Genomic DNA, 19569 nt, shown 5'->3' with positions numbered 1-19569 from the left:
AAGGTGCGAAACCAAGGACAGAAGACACAGAATTTTTGTTTACAAATTTGCACGTGTACACTGCTACAAAACAATAAGCCCGGACGTATTTCGGAACATTTCTGCCGCTTAATACTGTTTTGTTATTTCCAGAGACACTTTGGAAATCTTCCTTGGCACACGCTTCTTCAAACTGAGTTCCCTAATATCGTATCTTTTGTTTATTACAACAGATTTAAGTCATTGTGGAAACATCTTTGTCGCATCGGAAAGGTAGCGTGAAGAGACGGCTGGCAGGGCTGGCGACAAGAAAGCAAAATATGAAGACAGCCAGAGGTCCCAGGCAGTCGCCGATCCGAATACTAACGTTGTTGCTTAACTTGGGTGATGGCACGAGAACGGTTGGTTTTTTTTTATTTATTTATTTATTTAGTTACTTTTCGGAATTTAGCACTGCTGCGTAACAGTAGGCTCTGGCGCATTTCAAGAACACATCTGTCGATTGGTAGTGTTTTGTCATTTTCAACGAGTTCCTAGCACTCTTCCTTCGCGCATTCTTACTCAAACCGAGTTCATTACCGTAATTTCGTATCTTACGTTTAATACAGTACTTTAAAATGCTTGTGGAAGCATCTTTGTCGACACCTGAAAGTTATTATGAAAAGAGGCCTGGCAGGTGTAGCGACGTAAAAATGAAAAAATGAGAAAGAGCCAACAGCACGCGGTGTTCCCAGGCGGTCACCCATCCAAGTACTAACCGCGCCCGATGTTGCTTAACTTCGGTGATCGGACGAGAACCGGTGTAGTCAACATGGTATGGCCGTTGGCGTCCTTATACTGTAGCCGCACCACGGAGGAAGCATTCGCCTCTTCTCCCAACACACGCAATCGCCGCTTTCCGTGGCACATTTGACGCAAAGCGCGTCTTTCCACCTCGAAGGTGGCGCGGAGTGCGCGCTCGCCTCGGCGTCTCATAGGCGACTGCCGAACGTAGGTGAGACGCACAACACAGCTGCTCGATGCACCGCCTGTCATTCGTTTGGTGCGTGCGGCCTCCGACACCCACTGGCGACGCGCCTTGTTCCTGTTATCCGGCGCAGGGCTTGCGCGCGGCCGGGCGGCGGGGGCACTGCGCGCGGGTGTTGCAGTGTCCTGCTGGACCGACGGAAGCTTTCTCACCTGCCTGACACACGCCGCGCTTCCAGATTTATGCGTAATTTGCGCGGTGCATTTGCATTCGCGCCTGTCCCCCCTCCCGTCCCGACTTGTCCCGACTTTGCTCGACTGCCGCTCGCTGCCGCTCGGGTCGCGGCCCATATGACAGCACAAGCACGAGAAACATCTGCGAGACGGGCGCGGGCCTGACCGGCGTGTCCGAGACGCCGTGGGCGGCCGTTCGGAGCTACTAGAGCAGCGCTGTGCCGTGCCATGGAAAGGTGCGAAACCAAGGACAGAAGACACAGAATTTTTGTTTACAAATTTGCACGTGTACACTGCTACAAAACAATAAGCCCGGACGTATTTCGGAACATTTCTGCCGCTTAATACTGTTTTGTTATTTCCAGAGACACTTTGGAAATCTTCCTTGGCACACGCTTCTTCAAACTGAGTTCCCTAATATCGTATCTTTTGTTTATTACAACAGATTTAAGTCATTGTGGAAACATCTTTGTCGCATCGGAAAGGTAGCGTGAAGAGACGGCTGGCAGGGCTGGCGACAAGAAAGCAAAATATGAAGACAGCCAGAGGTCCCAGGCAGTCGCCGATCCGAATACTAACGTTGTTGCTTAACTTGGGTGATGGCACGAGAACGGTTGGTTTTTTTTTATTTATTTATTTATTTAGTTACTTTTCGGAATTTAGCACTGCTGCGTAACAGTAGGCTCTGGCGCATTTCAAGAACACATCTGTCGATTGGTAGTGTTTTGTCATTTTCAACGAGTTCCTAGCACTCTTCCTTCGCGCATTCTTACTCAAACCGAGTTCATTACCGTAATTTCGTATCTTACGTTTAATACAGTACTTTAAAATGCTTGTGGAAGCATCTTTGTCGACACCTGAAAGTTATTATGAAAAGAGGCCTGGCAGGTGTAGCGACGTAAAAATGAAAAAATGAGAAAGAGCCAACAGCACGCGGTGTTCCCAGGCGGTCACCCATCCAAGTACTAACCGCGCCCGATGTTGCTTAACTTCGGTGATCGGACGAGAACCGGTGTAGTCAACATGGTATGGCCGTTGGCGTCCTTATACTGTAGCCGCACCACGGAGGAAGCATTCGCCTCTTCTCCCAACACACGCAATCGCCGCTTTCCGTGGCACATTTGACGCAAAGCGCGTCTTTCCACCTCGAAGGTGGCGCGGAGTGCGCGCTCGCCTCGGCGTCTCATAGGCGACTGCCGAACGTAGGTGAGACGCACAACACAGCTGCTCGATGCACCGCCTGTCATTCGTTTGGTGCGTGCGGCCTCCGACACCCACTGGCGACGCGCCTTGTTCCTGTTATCCGGCGCAGGGCTTGCGCGCGGCCGGGCGGCGGGGGCACTGCGCGGGGTGTTGCAGTGTCCTGCTGGACCGACGGAAGCTTTCTCACCTGCCTGACACACGCCGCGCTTCCAGATTTATGCGTAATTTGCGCGGTGCATTTGCATTCGCGCCTGTCCCCCCTCCCGTCCCGACTTGTCCCGACTTTGCTCGACTGCCGCTCGCTGCCGCTCGGGTCGCGGCCCATATGACAGCACAAGCACGAGAAACATCTGCGAGACGGGCGCGGGCCTGACCGGCGTGTCCGAGACGCCGTGGGCGGCCGTTCGGAGCTACTAGAGCAGCGCTGTGCCGTGCCATGGAAAGGTGCGAAACCAAGGACAGAAGACACAGAATTTTTGTTTACAAATTTGCACGTGTACACTGCTACAAAACAATAAGCCCGGACGTATTTCGGAACATTTCTGCCGCTTAATACTGTTTTGTTATTTCCAGAGACACTTTGGAAATCTTCCTTGGCACACGCTTCTTCAAACTGAGTTCCCTAATATCGTATCTTTTGTTTATTACAACAGATTTAAGTCATTGTGGAAACATCTTTGTCGCATCGGAAAGGTAGCGTGAAGAGACGGCTGGCAGGGCTGGCGACAAGAAAGCAAAATATGAAGACAGCCAGAGGTCCCAGGCAGTCGCCGAATACTAACGTTGTTGCTTAACTTGGGTGATGGCACGAGAACGGTTGGTTTTTTTTTTATTTATTTATTTATTTAGTTACTTTTCGGAATTTAGCACTGCTGCGTAACAGTAAGGCTCTGGCGCATTTCAAGAACACATCTGTCGATTGGTAGTGTTTTGTCATTTTCAACGAGTTCCTAGCACTCTTCCTTCGCGCATTCTTACTCAAACCGAGTTCATTACCGTAATTTCGTATCTTACGTTTAATACAGTACTTTAAAATGCTTGTGGAAGCATCTTTGTCGACACCTGAAAGTTATTATGAAAAGAGGCCTGGCAGGTGTAGCGACGTAAAAATGAGAAAGAGCCATCAGCACGCGGTGTTCCCAGGCGGTCACCCATCCAAGTACTAACCGCGCCCGATGTTGCTTAACTTCGGTGATCGGACGAGAACCGGTGTAGTCAACATGGTACTGCCGTTGGCGTCCTTATAATGTAGCCGCACCACCGAAGAAGCATTCGCCTCTTCTCCCAACACACGCAATCGCCGCTTTCCGTGGCACATTTGACGCAAAGCGCGTCTTTCCACCTGGAAGGTGGCGCGGATGTGCGCGCTCGCCTCGGCGTCTCATAGGCGACTGCCGAACGTAGGTGAGACGCACAACACAGCTGCTCGATGCACCGCCTGTCATTCGTTTGGTGCGTGCGGCCTCCGACACCCACTGGCGACGCGCCTTGTTCCTGTTATCCGGCGCAGGGCTTGCGCGCGGCCGGGCGGCGGGGGGACTGCGCGGGGTGTTGCAGTTGTCCTGCTGGACCGACGGAAGCTTTCTCACCTGCCTGACACACGCCGCGCTTCCAGATTTATGCGTAATTTGCGCGGTGCATTTGCATTCGCGCCTGTCCCCCCTCCCGTCCCGACTTGTCCCGACTTTGCTCGACTGCCGCTCGCTGCCGCTCGGGTCGCGGCCCATATGACAGCACAAGCACGAGAAACATCTGCGAGACGGGCGCGGGCCTGACCGGCGTGTCCGAGACGCCGTGGGCGGCCGTTCGGAGCTACTAGAGCAGCGCTGTGCCGTGCCATGGAAAGGTGCGAAACCAAGGACAGAAGACACAGAATTTTTGTTTACAAATTTGCACGTGTACACTGCTACAAAACAATAAGCCCGGACGTATTTCGGAACATTTCTGCCGCTTAATACTGTTTTGTTATTTCCAGAGACACTTTGGAAATCTTCCTTGGCACACGCTTCTTCAAACTGAGTTCCCTAATATCGTATCTTTTGTTTATTACAACAGATTTAAGTCATTGTGGAAACATCTTTGTCGCATCGGAAAGGTAGCGTGAAGAGACGGCTGGCAGGGCTGGCGACAAGAAAGCAAAATATGAAGACAGCCAGAGGTCCCAGGCAGTCGCCGATCCGAATACTAACGTTGTTGCTTAACTTGGGTGATGGCACGAGAACGGTTGGTTTTTTTTTTATTTATTTATTTATTTAGTTACTTTTCGGAATTTAGCACTGCTGGCGTAACAGTAGGCTCTGGCGCATTTCAAGAACACATCTGTCGATTGGTAGTGTTTTGTCATTTTCAACGAGTTCCTAGCACTCTTCCTTCGCGCATTCTTACTCAAACCGAGTTCATTACCGTAATTTCGTATCTTACGTTTAATACAGTACTTTAAAATGCTTGTGGAAGCATCTTTGTCGACACCTGAAAGTTATTATGAAAAGAGGCCTGGCAGGTGTAGCGACGTAAAAATGAGAAAGAGCCATCAGCACGCGGTGTTCCCAGGCGGTCACCCATCCAAGTACTAACCGCGCCCGATGTTGCTTAACTTCGGTGAGATCGGACGAGAACCGGTGTAGTCAACATGGTACTGCCGTTGGCGTCCTTATAATGTAGCCGCACCACCGAAGAAGCATTCGCCTCTTCTCCCAACACACGCAATCGCCGCTTTCCGTGGCACATTTGACGCAAAGCGCGTCTTTCCACCTGGAAGGTGGCGCGGAGTGCGCGCTCGCCTCGGCGTCTCATAGGCGACTGCCGAACGTAGGTGAGACGCACAACACAGCTGCTCGATGCACCGCCCTGTCATTCGTTTGGTGCGTGCGGCCTCCGACACCCACTGGCGACGCGCCTTGTTCCTGTTATCCGGCGCAGGGCTTGCGCGCGGCCGGGGCGGCGGGGGGACTGCGCGGGGTGTTGCAGTGTCCTGCTGGACCGACGGAAGCTTTCTCACCTGCCTGACACACGCCGCGCTTCCAGATTTATGCGTAATTTGCGCGGTGGCATTTGCATTCGCGCCTGTCCCCCCTCCCGTCCCGACTTGTCCCGACTTTGCTCGACTGCCGCTCGCTGCCGCTCGGGTCGCGGCCCATATGACAGCACAAGCACGAGAAACATCTGCGAGACGGGCGCGGGCCCTGACCGGCGTGTCCGAGACGCCGTGGGCGGCCGTTCGGAGCTACTAGAGCAGCGCTGTGCCGTGCCATGGAAAGGTGCGAAACCAAGGACAGAAGACACAGAATTTTTGTTTACAAATTTGCACGTGTACACTGCTACAAAACAATAAGCCCGGACGTATTTCGGAACATTTCTGCCGCTTAATACTGTTTTGTTATTTCCAGAGACACTTTGGAAATCTTCCTTGGCACACGCTTCTTCAAACTGAGTTCCCTAATATCGTATCTTTTGTTTATTACAACAGATTTAAGTCATTGTGGAAACATCTTTGTCGCATCGGAAAGGTAGCGTGAAGAGACGGCTGGCAGGGCTGGCGACAAGAAAGCAAAATATGAAGACAGCCAGAGGGTCCCAGGCAGTCGCCGATCCGAATACTAACGTTGTTGCTTAACTTGGGTGATGGCACGAGAACGGTTGGTTTTTTTTTATTTATTTATTTATTTAGTTACTTTTCGGAATTTAGCACTGCTGGCGTAACAGTAGGCTCTGGCGCATTTCAAGAACACATCTGTCGATTGGTAGTGTTTTGTCATTTTCAACGAGTTCCTAGCACTCTTCCTTCGCGCATTCTTACTCAAACCGAGTTCATTACCGTAATTTCGTATCTTACGTTTAATACAGTACTTTAAAATGCTTGTGGAAGCATCTTTGTCGACACCTGAAAGTTATTATGAAAAGAGGCCTGGCAGGTGTAGCGACGTAAAAATGAGAAAGAGCCATCAGCACGCGGTGTTCCCAGGCGGTCACCCATCCAAGTACTAACCGCGCCCGATGTTGCTTAACTTCGGTGATCGGACGAGAACCGGTGTAGTCAACATGGTACTGCCGTTGGCGTCCTTATAATGTAGCCGCACCACCGAAGAAGCATTCGCCTCTTCTCCCAACACACGCAATCGCCGCTTTCCGTGGCACATTTGACGCAAAGCGCGTCTTTCCACCTGGAAGGTGGCGCGGAGGTGCGCGCTCGCCTCGGGCGTCTCATAGGCGACTGCCCGAACGTAGGTGAGACGCACAACACAGCTGCTCGATGCACCGCCTGTCATTCGTTTGGTGCGTGCGGCCTCCGACACCCACTGGCGACGCGCCTTGTTCCTGTTATCCGGCGCAGGGCTTGCGCCGGCGCGGGCGGCGGGGGGGACTGCGCGGGGTGTTGCAGTGTCCTGCTGGACCGACGGAAGCTTTCCTGCCTGACACACGCCGCGCTTCCAGATTTATGCGTAATTTGCGCGGTGCATTTGCATTCGCGCCTGTCCCCCCTCCCGTCCCGACTTGTCCCGACTTTGCTCGACTGCCGCTCGCTGCCGCTCGGGTCGCGGCCCATATGACAGCACAAGCACGAGAAACATCTGCGAGACGGGGCGCGGGCCTGACCGGGCGTGTCCGAGACGCCGTGGGCGGCCGTTCGGAGCTACTAGAGCAGCGCTGTGCCGTGCCATGGAAAGGTGCGAAACCAAGGGACAGAAGACACAGAATTTTTGTTTACAAATTTGCACGTGTACACTGCTACAAAAACAATAAGCCCGGACGTATTTCGGAACATTTCTGCCGCTTAATACTGTTTTGTTATTTCCAGAGACACTTTGGAAATCTTCCTTGGCACACGCTTCTTCAAACTGAGTTCCCTAATATCGTATCTTTTGTTTATTACAACAGATTTAAGTCATTGTGGAAACATCTTTGTCGCATCGGAAAGGTAGCGTGAAGAGACGGCTGGCAGGGCTGGCGACAAGAAAGCAAAATATGAAGACAGCCAGAGGTCCCAGGCAGTCGCCGATCCGAATACTAACGTTGTTGCTTAACTTGGGTGATGGCACGAGAACGGTTGGTTTTTATTTATTTATTTATTTATTTAGTTACTTTTCGGAATTTAGCACTGCTGCGTAACAGTAGGCTCTGGCGCATTTCAAGAACACATCTGTCGATTGGTAGTGTTTTGTCATTTTCAACGAGTTCCTAGCACTCTTCCTTCGCGCATTCTTACTCAAACCGAGTTCATTACCGTAATTTCGTATCTTACGTTTAATACAGTACTTTTAAAATGCTTGTGGAAGCATCTTTGTCGACACCTGAAAGTTATTATGAAAAGAGGCCTGGCAGGTGTAGCGACGTAAAAATGAAAAAATGAGAAAGAGCCAACAGCACGCGGTGTTCCCAGGCGGTCACCCATCCAAGTACTAACCGCGCCCGATGTTGCTTAACTTCGGTGATCGGACGAGAACCGGTGTAGTCAACATGGTATGGCCGTTGGCGTCCTTATACTGTAGCCGCACCACGGAGGAAGCATTCGCCTCTTCTCCCAACACACGCAATCGCCGCTTTCCGTGGCACATTTGACGCAAAGCGCGTCTTTCCACCTCGAAGGTGGCGCGGAGTGCGCGCTCGCCTCGGCGTCTCATAGGCGACTGCCGAACGTAGGTGAGACGCACAACACAGCTGCTCGATGCACCGCCTGTCATTCGTTTGGTGCGTGCGGCCCTCCGACACCCACTGGCGACGCGCCTTGTTCCTGTTATCCGGCGCAGGGCTTGCGCGCGGCCGGGCGGCGGGGGCACTGCGCGGGGTGTTGCAGTGTCCCTGCTGGACCGACGGAAGCTTTCTCACCTGCCTGACACACGCCGCGCTTCCAGATTTATGCGTAATTTGCGCGGTGCATTTGCATTCGCGCCTGTCCCCCCTCCCGTCCCGACTTGTCCCGACTTTGCTCGACTGCCGCTCGCTGCCGCTCGGGTCGCGGCCCATATGACAGCACAAGCACGAGAAACATCTGCGAGACGGGCGCGGGGCCTGACCGGCGTGTCCGAGACGCCGTGGGGCGGCCGTTCGGAGCTACTAGAGCAGCGCTGTGCCGTGCCATGGAAAGGTGCGAAACCAAGGACAGAAGACACAGAATTTTTGTTTACAAATTTGCACGTGTACACTGCTACAAACAATAAGCCCGGACGTATTTCGGAACATTTCTGCCGCTTAATACTGTTTTGTTATTTCCAGAGACACTTTGGAAATCTTCCTTGGCACACGCTTCTTCAAACTGAGTTCCCTAATATCGTATCTTTTGTTTATTACAACAGATTTAAGTCATTGTGGAAACATCTTTGTCGCATCGGAAAGGTAGCGTGAAGAGACGGCTGGCAGGGCTGGCGACAAGAAAGCAAAATATGAAGACAGCCAGAGGTCCCAGGCAGTCGCCGATCCGAATACTAACGTTGTTGCTTAACTTGGGTGATGGCACGAGAACGGTTGGTTTTTATTTATTTATTTATTTATTTAGTTACTTTTCGGAATTTAGCACTGCTGCGTAACAGTAGGCTCTGGCGCATTTCAAGAACACATCTGTCGATTGGTAGTGTTTTGTCATTTTCAACGAGTTCCTAGCACTCTTCCTTCGCGCATTCTTACTCAAACCGAGTTCATTACCGTAATTTCGTATCTTACGTTTAATACAGTACTTTAAAATGCTTGTGGAAGCATCTTTGTCGACACCTGAAAGTTATTATGAAAAGAGGCCTGGCAGGTGTAGCGACGTAAAAATGAAAAAATGAGAAAGAGCCAACAGCACGCGGTGTTCCCAGGCGGTCACCCATCCAAGTACTAACCGCGCCCGATGTTGCTTAACTTCGGTGATCGGACGAGAACCGGTGTAGTCAACATGGTATGGCCGTTGGCGTCCTTATACTGTAGCCGCACCACGGAGGAAGCATTCGCCTCTTCTCCCAACACACGCAATCGCCGCTTTCCGTGGCACATTTGACGCAAAGCGCGTCTTTCCACCTCGAAGGTGGCGCGGAGTGCGCGCTCCGCCTCGGCGTCTCATAGGCGACTGCCGAACGTAGGTGAGACGCACAACACAGCTGCTCGATGCACCGCCTGTCATTCGTTTGGTGCGTGCGGCCTCCGACACCCACTGGCGACGCGCCTTGTTCCTGTTATCCGGCGCAGGGCTTGCGCGCGGCCGGGCGGCGGGGGCACTGCGCGGGGTGTTGCAGTGTCCTGCTGGACCGACGGAAGCTTTCTCACCTGCCTGACACACGCCGCGCTTCCAGATTTATGCGTAATTTGCGCGGTGCATTTGCATTCGCGCCTGTCCCCCCTCCCGTCCCGACTTGTCCCGACTTTGCTCGACTGCCGCTCGCTGCCGCTCGGGTCGCGGCCCATATGACAGCACAAGCACGAGAAACATCTGCGAGACGGGCGCGGGCCTGACCGGCGTGTCCGAGACGCCGTGGGCGGCCGTTCGGAGCTACTAGAGCAGCGCTGTGCCGTGCCATGGAAAGGTGCGAAACCAAGGACAGAAGACACAGAATTTTTGTTTACAGAATTTGCACGTGTACACTGCTACAAAACAATAAGCCCGGACGTATTTCGGAACATTTCTGCCGCTTAATACTGTTTTGTTATTTCCAGAGACACTTTGGAAATCTTCCTTGGCACACGCTTCTTCAAACTGAGTTCCCTAATATCGTATCTTTTGTTTATTACAACAGATTTAAGTCATTGTGGAAACATCTTTGTCGCATCGGAAAGGTAGCGTGAAGAGACGGCTGGCAGGGCTGGCGACAAGAAAGCAAAATATGAAGACAGCCAGAGGTCCCAGGCAGTCGCCGATCCGAATACTAACGTTGTTGCTTAACTTGGGTGATGGCACGAGAACGGTTGGTTTTTATTTATTTATTTATTTATTTAGTTACTTTTCGGAATTTAGCACTGCTGCGTAACAGTAGGCTCTGGCGCATTTCAAGAACACATCTGTCGATTGGTAGTGTTTTGTCATTTTCAACGAGTTCCTAGCACTCTTCCTTCGCGCATTCTTACTCAAACCGAGTTCATTACCGTAATTTCGTATCTTACGTTTAATACAGTACTTTAAAATGCTTGTGGAAGCATCTTTGTCGACACCTGAAAGTTATTATGAAAAGAGGCCTGGCAGGTGTAGCGACGTAAAAATGAAAAAATGAGAAAGAGCCAACAGCACGCGGTGTTCCCAGGCGGTCACCCATCCAAGTACTAACCGCGCCCGATGTTGCTTAACTTCGGTGATCGGACGAGAACCGGTGTAGTCAACATGGTATGGCCGTTGGCGTCCTTATACTGTAGCCGCACCACGGAGGAAGCATTCGCCTCTTCTCCCAACACACGCAATCGCCGCTTTCCGTGGCACATTTGACGCAAAGCGCGTCTTTCCACCTCGAAGGTGGCGCGGAGTGCGCGCTCGCCTCGGCGTCTCATAGGCGACTGCCGAACGTAGGTGAGACGCACAACACAGCTGCTCGATGCACCGCCTGTCATTCGTTTGGTGCGTGCGGCCTCCGACACCCACTGGCGACGCGCCTTGTTCCTGTTATCCGGCGCAGGGCTTGCGCGCGGCCGGGCGGCGGGGGCACTGCGCGGGGTGTTGCAGTGTCCTGCTGGACCGACGGAAGCTTTCTCACCTGCCTGACACACGCCGCGCTTCCAGATTTATGCGTAATTTGCGCGGTGCATTTGCATTCGCGCCTGTCCCCCCTCCCGTCCCGACTTGTCCCGACTTTGCTCGACTGCCGCTCGCTGCCGCTCGGGTCGCGGCCCATATGACAGCACAAGCACGAGAAACATCTGCGAGACGGGCGCGGGCCTGACCGGCGTGTCCGAGACGCCGTGGGCGGCCGTTCGGAGCTACTAGAGCAGCGCTGTGCCGTGCCATGGAAAGGTGCGAAACCAAGGACAGAAGACACAGAATTTTTGTTTACAAATTTGCACGTGTACACTGCTACAAAACAATAAGCCCGGACGTATTTCGGAACATTTCTGCCGCTTAATACTGTTTTGTTATTTCCAGAGACACTTTGGAAATCTTCCTTGGCACACGCTTCTTCAAACTGAGTTCCCCTAATATCGTATCTTTTGTTTATTACAACAGATTTAAGTCATTGTGGAAACATCTTTGTCGCATCGGAAAGGTAGCGTGAAGAGACGGCTGGCAGGGCTGGCGACAAGAAAGCAAAATATGAAGACAGCCAGAGGTCCCAGGCAGTCGCCGATCCGAATACTAACGTTGTTGCTTAACTTGGGTGATGGCACGAGAACGGTTGGTTTTTATTTATTTATTTATTTATTTAGTTACTTTTCGGAATTTAGCACTGCTGCGTAACAGTAGGCTCTGGCGCATTTCAAGAACACATCTGTCGATTGGTAGTGTTTTGTCATTTTCAACGAGTTCCTAGCACTCTTCCTTCGCGCATTCTTACTCAAACCGAGTTCATTACCGTAATTTCGTATCTTACGTTTAATACAGTACTTTAAAATGCTTGTGGAAGCATCTTTGTCGACACCTGAAAGTTATTATGAAAAGAGGCCTGGCAGGTGTAGCGACGTAAAAATGAAAAAATGAGAAAGAGCCAACAGCACGCGGTGTTCCCAGGCGGTCACCCATCCAAGTACTAACCGCGCCCGATGTTGCTTAACTTCGGTGATCGGACGAGAACCGGTGTAGTCAACATGGTATGGGCCGTTGGCGTCCTTATACTGTAGCCGCACCACGGAGGAAGCATTCGCCTCTTCTCCCAACACACGCAATCGCCGCTTTCCGTGGCACATTTGACGCAAAGCGCGTCTTTCCACCTCGAAGGTGGCGCGGAGTGCGCGCTCGCCTCGGCGTCTCATAGGCGACTGCCGAACGTAGGTGAGACGCACAACACAGCTGCTCGATGCACCGCCTGTCATTCGTTTGGTGCGTGCGGCCTCCGACACCCACTGGCGACGCGCCTTGTTCCTGTTAATCCGGCGCAGGGCTTGCGCGCGGCCGGGCGGCGGGGGCACTGCGCGGGGTGTTGCAGTGTCCTGCTGGACCGACGGAAGCTTTCTCACCTGCCTGACACACGCCGCGCTTCCAGATTTATGCGTAATTTGCGCGGTGCATTTGCATTCGCGCCTGTCCCCCCTCCCGTCCCGACTTGTCCCGACTTTGCTCGACTGGCCGCTCGCTGCCGCTCGGGTCGCGGCCCATATGACAGCACAAGCACGAGAAACATCTGCGAGACGGGCGCGGGCCTGACCGGCGTGTCCGAGACGCCGTGGGCGGCCGTTCGGAGCTACTAGAGCAGCGCTGTGCCGTGCCATGGAAAGGTGCGAAACCAAGGACAGAAGACACAGAATTTTTGTTTACAAATTTGCACGTGTACACTGCTACAAAACAATAAGCCCGGACGTATTTCGGAACATTTCTGCCGCTTAATACTGTTTTGTTATTTCCAGAGACACTTTGGAAAATCTTCCTTGGCACACGCTTCTTCAAACTGAGTTCCCTAATATCGTATCTTTTGTTTATTACAACAGATTTAAGTCATTGTGGAAACATCTTTGTCGCATCGGAAAGGTAGCGTGAAGAGACGGCTGGCAGGGCTGGCGACAAGAAAGCAAAATATGAAGACAGCCAGAGGTCCCAGGCAGTCGCCGATCCGAATACTAACGTTGTTGCTTAAACTTGGGTGATGGCACGAGAACGGTTGGTTTTTATTTATTTATTTATTTATTTAGTTACTTTTCGGAATTTAGCACTGCTGCGTAACAGTAGGCTCTGGCGCATTTCAAGAACACATCTGTCGATTGGTAGTGTTTTGTCATTTTCAACGAGTTCCTAGCACTCTTCCTTCGCGCATTCTTACTCAAACCGAGTTCATTACCGTAATTTCGTATCTTACGTTTAATACAGTACTTTAAAATGCTTGTGGAAGCATCTTTGTCGACACCTGAAAGTTATTATGAAAAGAGGCCTGGCAGGTGTAGCGACGTAAAAATGAAAAAATGAGAAAGAGCCAACAGCACGCGGTGTTCCCAGGCGGTCACCCATCCAAGTACTAACCGCGCCCGATGTTGCTTAACTTCGGTGATCGGACGAGAACGGTGTAGTCAACATGGTATGGCCGTTGGCGTCCTTATACTGTAGCCGCACCACGGAGGAAGCATTCGCCTCTTCTCCCAACACACGCAATCGCCGCTTTCCGTGGCACATTTGACGCAAAGCGCGTCTTTCCACCTCGAAGGTGGCGCGGAGTGCGCGCTCGCCTCGGCGTCTCATAGGCGACTGCCGAACGTAGGTGAGACGCACAACACAGCTGCTCGATGCACCGCCTGTCATTCGTTTGGTGCGTGCGGCCTCCGACACCCACTGGCGACGCGCCTTGTTCCTGTTATCCGGCGCAGGGCTTGCGCGCGGCCGGGCGGCGGGGGCACTGCGCGGGGTGTTGCAGTGTCCTGCTGGACCGACGGAAGCTTTCTCACCTGCCTGACACACGCCGCGCTTCCAGATTTATGCGTAATTTGCGCGGTGCATTTGCATTCGCGCCTGTCCCCCCTCCCGTCCCGACTTGTCCCGACTTTGCTCGACTGCCGCTCGCTGCCGCTCGGGTCGCGGCCCCATATGACAGCACAAGCACGAGAAACATCTGCGAGACGGGCGCGGGCCTGACCGGCGTGTCCGAGACGCCGTGGGCGGCCGTTCGGAGCTACTAGAGCAGCGCTGTGCCGTGCCATGGAAAGGTGCGAAACCAAGGACAGAAGACACAGAATTTTTGTTTACAAATTTGCACGTGTACACTGCTACAAAACAATAAGCCCGGACGTATTTCGGAACATTTCTGCCGCTTAATACTGTTTTGTTATTTCCAGAGACACTTTGGAAATCTTCCTTGGCACACGCTTCTTCAAACTGAGTTCCCTAATATCGTATCTTTTGTTTATTACAACAGATTTAAGTCATTGTGGAAACATCTTTGTCGCATCGGAAAGGTAGCGTGAAGAGACGGCTGGCAGGGCTGGCGACAAGAAAGCAAAATATGAAGACAGCCAGAGGTCCCAGGCAGTCGCCGATCCGAATACTAACGTTGTTGCTTAACTTGGGTGATGGCACGAGAACGGTTGGTTTTTATTTATTTATTTATTTATTTAGTTACTTTTCGGAATTTAGCACTGCTGCGTAACAGTAGGCTCTGGCGCATTTCAAGAACACATCTGTCGATTGGTAGTGTTTTGTCATTTTCAACGAGTTCCTAGCACTCTTCCTTCGCGCATTCTTACTCAAACCGAGTTCATTACCGTAATTTCGTATCTTACGTTTAATACAGTACTTTAAAATGCTTGTGGAAGCATCTTTGTCGACACCTGAAAGTTATTATGAAAAGAGGCCTGGCAGGTGTAGCGACGTAAAAATGAAAAAATGAGAAAGAGCCAACAGCACGCGGTGTTCCCAGGCGGTCACCCATCCAAGTACTAACCGCGCCCGATGTTGCTTAACTTCGGTGATCGGACGAGAACCGGTGTAGTCAACATGGTATGGCCGTTGGCGTCCTTATACTGTAGCCGCACCACGGAGGAAGCATTCGCCTCTTCTCCCAACACACGCAATCGCCGCTTTCCGTGGCACATTTGACGCAAAGCGCGTCTTTCCACCTCGAAGGTGGCGCGGAGTGCGCGCTCGCCTCGGCGTCTCATAGGCGACTGCCGAACGTAGGTGAGACGCACAACACAGCTGCTCGATGCACCGCCTGTCATATCGTTTGGTGCGTGCGGCCTCCGACACCCCACTGGCGACGCGCCTTGTTCCTGTTATCCGGCGCAGGGCTTGCGCGCGGCCGGGCGGCGGGGGCACTGCGCGGGGTGTTGCAGTGTCCTGCTGGACCGACGGAAGCTTTCTCACCTGCCTGACACACGCCGCGCTTCCAGATTTATGCGTAATTTGCGCGGTGCATTTGCATTCGCGCCTGTCCCCCCTCCCGTCCCGACTTGTCCCGACTTTGCTCGACTGCCGCTCGCTGCCGCTCGGGTCGCGGCCCATATGACAGCACAAGCACGAGAAACATCTGCGAGACGGGCGCGGGCCTGACCGGCGTGTCCGAGACGCCGTGGGCGGCCGTTCGGAGCTACTAGAGCAGCGCTGTGCCGTGCCATGGAAAGGTGCGAAACCAAGGACAGAAGACACAGAATTTTTGTTTACAAATTTGCACGTGTACACTGCTACAAAACAATAAGCCCGGACCGTATTTCGGAACATTTCTGCCGCTTAATACTGTTTTGTTATTTCCAGAGACACTTTGGAAATCTTCCTTGGCACACGCTTCTTCAAACTGAGTTCCCTAATATCGTATCTTTTGTTTATTACAACAGATTTAAGTCATTGTGGAAACATCTTTGTCGCATCGGAAAGGTAGCGTGAAGAGACGGCTGGCAGGGCTGGCGACAAGAAAGCAAAATATGAAGACAGCCAGAGGTCCCAGGCAGTCGCCGATCCGAATACTAACGTTGTTGCTTAACTTGGGTGATGGCACGAGAACGGTTGGTTTTTATTTATTTATTTATTTATTTAGTTACTTTTCGGAATTTAGCACTGCTGCGTAACAGTAGGCTCTGGCGCATTTCAAGAACACATCTGTCGATTGGTAGTGTTTTGTCATTTTCAACGAGTTCCTAGCACTCTTCCTTCGCGCATTCTTACTCAAACCGAGTTCATTACCGTAATTTTCGTATCTTACGTTTAATACAGTACTTTAAAATGCTTGTGGAAGCATCTTTGTCGACACCTGAAAGTTATTATGAAAAGAGGCCTGGCAGGTGTAGCGACGTAAAAATGAAAAAATGAGAAAGAGCCAACAGCACGCGGTGTTCCCAGGCGGTCACCCATCCAAGTACTAACCGCGCCCGATGTTGCTTAACTTCGGTGATCGGACGAGAACCGGTGTAGTCAACATGGTATGGGCCGTTGGCGTCCTTATACTGTAGCCGCACCACGGAGGAAGCATTCGCCTCTTCTCCCAACACACGCAATCGCCGCTTTCCGTGGCACATTTGACGCAAAGCGCGTCTTTCCACCTCGAAGGTGGCGCGGAGTGCGCGCTCGCCTCGGCGTCTCATAGGCGACTGCCGAACGTAGGTGAGACGCACAACACAGCTGCTCGATGCACCGCCTGTCATTCGTTTGGTGCGTGCGGCCTCCGACACCCACTGGCGACGCGCCTTGTTCCTGTTATCCGGCGCAGGGCTTGCGCGCGGCCGGGCGGCGGGGGCACTGCGCGGGGTGTTGCAGTGTCCTGCTGGACCGACGGAAGCTTTCTCACCTGCCTGACACACGCCGCGCTTCCAGATTTATGCGTAATTTGCGCGGTGCATTTGCATTCGCGCCTGTCCCCCCTCCCGTCCCGACTTGTCCCGACTTTTGCTCGACTGCCGCTCGCTGCCGCTCGGGTCGCGGCCCATATGACAGCACAAGCACGAGAAACATCTGCGAGACGGGCGCGGGCCTGACCGGCGTGTCCGAGACGCCGTGGGCGGCCGTTCGGAGCTACTAGAGCAGCGCTGTGCCGTGCCATGGAAAGGTGCGAAACCAAGGACAGAAGACACAGAATTTTTGTTTACAAATTTGCACGTGTACACTGCTACAAAACAATAAGCCCGGACGTATTTCGGAACATTTCTGCCGCTTAATACTGTTTTGTTATTTCCAGAGACACTTTGGAAATCTTCCTTGGCACACGCTTCTTCAAACTGAGTTCCCTAATATCGTATCTTTTGTTTATTACAACAGATTTAAGTCATTGTGGAAACATCTTTGTCGCATCGGAAAGGTAGCGTGAAGAGACGGCTGGCAGGGCTGGCGACAAGAAAGCAAAATATGAAGACAGCCAGAGGTCCCAGGCAGTCGCCGATCCGAATACTAACGTTGTTGCTTAACTTGGGTGATGGCACGAGAACGGTTGGTTTTTATTTATTTATTTATTTATTTAGTTACTTTTCGGAATTTAGCACTGCTGCGTAACAGTAGGCTCTGGCGCATTTCAAGAACACATCTGTCGATTGGTAGTGTTTTGTCATTTTCAACGAGTTCCTAGCACTCTTCCTTCGCGCATTCTTACTCAAACCGAGTTCATTACCGTAATTTCGTATCTTACGTTTAATACAGTACTTTAAAATGCTTGTGGAAGCATCTTTGTCGACACCTGAAAGTTATTATGAAAAGAGGCCTGGCAGGTGTAGCGACGTAAAAATGAAAAAATGAGAAAGAGCCAACAGCACGCGGTGTTCCCAGGCGGTCACCCATCCAAGTACTAACCGCGCCCGATGTTGCTTAACTTCGGTGATCGGACGAGAACCGGTGTAGTCAACATGGTATGGCCGTTGGCGTCCTTATACTGTAGCCGCACCACGGAGGAAGCATTCGCCTCTTCTCCCAACACACGCAATCGCCGCTTTCCGTGGCACATTTGACGCAAAGCGCGTCTTTCCACCTCGAAGGTGGCGCGGAGTGCGCGCTCGCCTCGGCGTCTCATAGGCGACTGCCGAACGTAGGTGAGACGCACAACACAGCTGCTCGATGCACCGCCTGTCATTCGTTTGGTGCGTGCGGCCTCCGACACCCACTGGCGACGCGCCTTGTTCCTGTTATCCGGCGCAGGGCTTGCGCGCGGCCGGGCGGCGGGGGCACTGCGCGGGGGTGTTGCAGTGTCCTGCTGGACCGACGGAAGCTTTCTCACCTGCCTGACACACGCCGCGCTTCCAGATTTATGCGTAATTTGCGCGGTGCATTTGCATTCGCGCCTGTCCCCCCTCCCGTCCCGACTTGTCCCGACTTTGCTCGACTGCCGCTCGCTGCCGCTCGGGTCGCGGCCCATATGACAGCACAAGCACGAGAAACATCTGCGAGACGGGCGCGGGCCTGACCGGCGTGTCCGAGACGCCGTGGGCGGCCGTTCGGAGCTACTAGAGCAGCGCTGTGCCGTGCCATGGAAAGGTGCGAAACCAAGGACAGAAGACACAGAATTTTTGTTTACAAATTTGCACGTGTACACTGCTACAAAACAATAAGCCCGGACGTATTTCGGAACATTTCTGCCGCTTAATACTGTTTTGTTATTTCCAGAGACACTTTGGAAATCTTCCTTGGCACACGCTTCTTCAAACTGAGTTCCCTAATATCGTATCTTTTGTTTATTACAACAGATTTAAGTCATTGTGGAAACATCTTTGTCGCATCGGAAAGGTAGCGTGAAGAGACGGCTGGCAGGGCTGGCGACAAGAAAGCAAAATATGAAGACAGCCAGAGGTCCCAGGCAGTCGCCGATCCGAATACTAACGTTGTTGCTTAACTTGGGTGATGGCACGAGAACGGTTGGTTTTTATTTATTTATTTATTTATTTAGTTACTTTTCGGAATTTAGCACTGCTGCGTAACAGTAGGCTCTGGCGCATTTCAAGAACACATCTGTCGATTGGTAGTGTTTTGTCATTTTCAACGAGTTCCTAGCACTCTTCCTTCGCGCATTCTTACTCAAACCGAGTTCATTACCGTAATTTCGTATCTTACGTTTAATACAGTACTTTAAAATGCTTGTGGAAGCATCTTTGTCGACACCTGAAAGTTATTATGAAAAGAGGCCTGGCAGGTGTAGCGACGTAAAAATGAAAAAATGAGAAAGAGCCAACAGCACGCGGTGTTCCCAGGCGGTCACCCATCCAAGTACTAACCGCGCCCGATGTTGCTTAACTTCGGTGATCGGACGAGAACCGGTGTAGTCAACATGGTATGGCCGTTGGCGTCCTTATACTGTAGCCGCACCACGGAGGAAGCATTCGCCTCTTCTCCCAACACACGCAATCGCCGCTTTCCGTGGCACATTTGACGCAAAGCGCGTCTTTCCACCTCGAAGGTGGCGCGGAGTGCGCGCTCGCCTCGGCGTCTCATAGGCGACTGCCGAACGTAGGTGAGACGCACAACACAGCTGCTCGATGCACCGCCTGTCATTCGTTTGGTGCGTGCGGCCTCCGACACCCACTGGCGACGCGCCTTGTTCCTGTTATCCGGCGCAGGGCTTGCGCGCGGCCGGGCGGCGGGGGCACTGCGCGGGGTGTTGCAGTGTCCTGCTGGACCGACGGAAGCTTTCTCACCTGCCTGACACACGCCGCGCTTTCCAGATTTATGCGTAATTTGCGCGGTGCATTTGCATT

At 52.3% G+C, this 19569-nt stretch overlaps 13 non-coding genes and 1 pseudogene across 13 annotated transcripts; all 14 read right to left on the bottom strand.

The window, feature by feature from the left end:
• Positions 1–688: 688 nt before the first annotated feature.
• LOC126110761 (5S ribosomal RNA) lies at positions 689–807 on the bottom strand. Its single transcript, XR_007523916.1, has one exon. It is a non-coding gene; the product is annotated as a 5S ribosomal RNA (ribosomal RNA).
• Positions 808–2100: 1293 nt separating this feature from the next.
• Positions 2101–2219, bottom strand: LOC126110760 (5S ribosomal RNA). The gene has a single exon (XR_007523915.1). It is a non-coding gene; the product is annotated as a 5S ribosomal RNA (ribosomal RNA).
• A 1281-nt stretch (positions 2220–3500) lies between these two features.
• LOC126110779 (5S ribosomal RNA) lies at positions 3501–3619 on the bottom strand. Its single transcript, XR_007523932.1, has one exon. It is a non-coding gene; the product is annotated as a 5S ribosomal RNA (ribosomal RNA).
• A 1288-nt stretch (positions 3620–4907) lies between these two features.
• On the bottom strand, positions 4908–5028 carry LOC126110781 (5S ribosomal RNA; annotated as a pseudogene).
• A 1290-nt stretch (positions 5029–6318) lies between these two features.
• Positions 6319–6437, bottom strand: LOC126110777 (5S ribosomal RNA). Its single transcript, XR_007523931.1, has one exon. It is a non-coding gene; the product is annotated as a 5S ribosomal RNA (ribosomal RNA).
• A 1297-nt stretch (positions 6438–7734) lies between these two features.
• LOC126110759 (5S ribosomal RNA) lies at positions 7735–7853 on the bottom strand. Its single transcript, XR_007523914.1, has one exon. It is a non-coding gene; the product is annotated as a 5S ribosomal RNA (ribosomal RNA).
• Positions 7854–9148: 1295 nt separating this feature from the next.
• LOC126110784 (5S ribosomal RNA) lies at positions 9149–9267 on the bottom strand. The gene has a single exon (XR_007523936.1). It is a non-coding gene; the product is annotated as a 5S ribosomal RNA (ribosomal RNA).
• A 1294-nt stretch (positions 9268–10561) lies between these two features.
• On the bottom strand, positions 10562–10680 carry LOC126110783 (5S ribosomal RNA). Its single transcript, XR_007523935.1, has one exon. It is a non-coding gene; the product is annotated as a 5S ribosomal RNA (ribosomal RNA).
• Positions 10681–11973: 1293 nt separating this feature from the next.
• Positions 11974–12093, bottom strand: LOC126110776 (5S ribosomal RNA). Its single transcript, XR_007523930.1, has one exon. It is a non-coding gene; the product is annotated as a 5S ribosomal RNA (ribosomal RNA).
• A 1296-nt stretch (positions 12094–13389) lies between these two features.
• Positions 13390–13507, bottom strand: LOC126110780 (5S ribosomal RNA). The gene has a single exon (XR_007523933.1). It is a non-coding gene; the product is annotated as a 5S ribosomal RNA (ribosomal RNA).
• Positions 13508–14800: 1293 nt separating this feature from the next.
• On the bottom strand, positions 14801–14919 carry LOC126110782 (5S ribosomal RNA). The gene has a single exon (XR_007523934.1). It is a non-coding gene; the product is annotated as a 5S ribosomal RNA (ribosomal RNA).
• Positions 14920–16215: 1296 nt separating this feature from the next.
• LOC126110775 (5S ribosomal RNA) lies at positions 16216–16335 on the bottom strand. Its single transcript, XR_007523929.1, has one exon. It is a non-coding gene; the product is annotated as a 5S ribosomal RNA (ribosomal RNA).
• Positions 16336–17628: 1293 nt separating this feature from the next.
• On the bottom strand, positions 17629–17747 carry LOC126110770 (5S ribosomal RNA). The gene has a single exon (XR_007523924.1). It is a non-coding gene; the product is annotated as a 5S ribosomal RNA (ribosomal RNA).
• Positions 17748–19040: 1293 nt separating this feature from the next.
• LOC126110758 (5S ribosomal RNA) lies at positions 19041–19159 on the bottom strand. The gene has a single exon (XR_007523913.1). It is a non-coding gene; the product is annotated as a 5S ribosomal RNA (ribosomal RNA).
• Positions 19160–19569: the final 410 nt, after the last annotated feature.

This window comes from Schistocerca cancellata, unplaced genomic scaffold (assembly GCF_023864275.1).
Source record: "Schistocerca cancellata isolate TAMUIC-IGC-003103 unplaced genomic scaffold, iqSchCanc2.1 HiC_scaffold_35, whole genome shotgun sequence".
NCBI classification, from domain to species: Eukaryota; Metazoa; Arthropoda; class Insecta; order Orthoptera; family Acrididae; genus Schistocerca; species Schistocerca cancellata.
Note: the sequence above shows the minus strand (reverse complement) of the source record. Positions and strands in the feature narration are given on the sequence as shown.